The following is a 1,843-nucleotide window of genomic DNA, read 5'->3' as shown; positions in this document are numbered from 1 at the left end:
GATTGGTGGAACTCATGCTGGTGAGGAGGGGGAGCAGTCGGTACCTGATCTGTGAGCATGCGCAAGATGAGAATCCTGTTTAACGAGGATTTACGACACTTCACGAAACACTTGAGCTTTGTTCAACACCTTCAGCTTTGAGTGATCAACATGGAGGTGAGGGTGAGGAAGGAGACCACCCCCGGCCCTACTTAGAGTCCATGTTTTCATTTGTCGGAGTGAAAAAGTGCCTACTCTGCCCGCCTGAAAGATTGTGAAATAATGGACTTCCAAAATTCACTGTCAAATTTGAAGAGACATATCCAAGTAAGGTAGAAATATAATACACAACTGGTCCACCAGCTTGAGCTATCAGTAAGCGCTAGCTAACTAGCTCCCCGTGGTTCATGACATGCTGCGGTGTTGTACATTCCTGTTACTTTAGTACTTCCACTAAAGTGTGGTGCTGAAAGGTCCCATGGCATAAAAAAATGATTTTATGAGGTTTTTTTAACATTAATATGCATTCCCCCAGCTTGCTTATGGTCCCCCAGTGGCTAGAAATGGTGATGGGTGTGAAACAAAGCTCTTGGTATCCTGCTCTGCCTTTGAGAAACGGAAAGCTCAGATGTGCCGATCTAGAATTTATGACCTCATAAGGGGAAAGGTTACCACCCCTTTCTGGAAAATGGCACATACTAAGGAAAGCTCATTGTGGGACTGGCTCTAGTGGCTGTATTTGCACCAAGGCGAATTTGAAAAAAGAGACTTCAGATACAGTATTAGGGGACCACTAAGGTCTATATAAAAGGAGACTTCAGATACAGTATTAGGGGACCACTAAGGTCTATAAAGAGACTTCAGATACAGTATTAGGGGACCACAAGGGCTATATTAAAGAGACTCAGAGATAGTATAGGGGACCACTAAGGTCTATATAAAGAGACTTCAGATAGTATTAGGGGACCACTAAGGTCTGGCTAAAAGAGACTTCAGATATAGTATTAGGGGACCACTAAGGTCTATATGAAAGCATGCAAAGAGCACCATGTCATGGGACCTTTAAAGAGCACTTCAACTTCTAATCAAGTCACTTTTTTGATAGAGCACTTGTACTTTTACTCAAGTCTGTGTCTCTAGTACCTTATACATGTCTGGGTTTAAGTGGCCAAAATGGGTTCTCTCAGGGTGGCTGGCATCTCCCTTTGAGATAAGGTGAGAAGTTCAGTCATCAGTGAGAAAGTTCAGTTCATCGTTTTGGAATGATTTGAGATTTCTCTTGACACAGCTACCAGAAGACCTACAACTTTCAGACAGGTAGCTCACGTCACATCTACGTCGTCAAGCTCAGTTGGAGGCCGCGCAGTACCGCTCCGCCATTACCGGAAAAGTGCTTCTAATAGCCTTCACCGGTCTCCGGGGTCACATTGTCCAAACTGTCTGACTTGACCGCTGATTTTTGTCACCGCCCACTGCTGCTGCTGACTGCTCGTGTCCACTGTACAGGCGAGGCACAGCTCAACTTAAACGAGCATGTTGTTTGTCCAATTATGAATGACCAGCCAATAAATTACTTGTGTACAGTGGTGCTCATAAGTTTATGAACCCATGCTAGAGTTTACTAAAAAAAGAGTATAAAAAAAATCTTTTGGAAATTGATCTTAATGCCTTAATTAAAAAATTTGAAAAATACAACCTTTAAGGACATCAATTTTCTTTAATGAATAAATCATAAATCAATGTTCTTCCTTAAAATACAGAGGGCATAAGCATACACACCCCTATGTTAAATTTCCACAGACACATACCCTTCACCATACATACAGATAAGCATGGGGAACTTTCCATAAAATCATCTCTCAAT

The sequence above is a fragment of the Etheostoma spectabile genome, chromosome 5, assembly GCF_008692095.1.
Source record: "Etheostoma spectabile isolate EspeVRDwgs_2016 chromosome 5, UIUC_Espe_1.0, whole genome shotgun sequence".
NCBI lineage: Eukaryota > Metazoa > Chordata > Actinopteri > Perciformes > Percidae > Etheostoma > Etheostoma spectabile.
The sequence above is the reverse complement of the archived record's forward strand: the minus strand, read 5'-3'. Positions refer to the sequence as shown.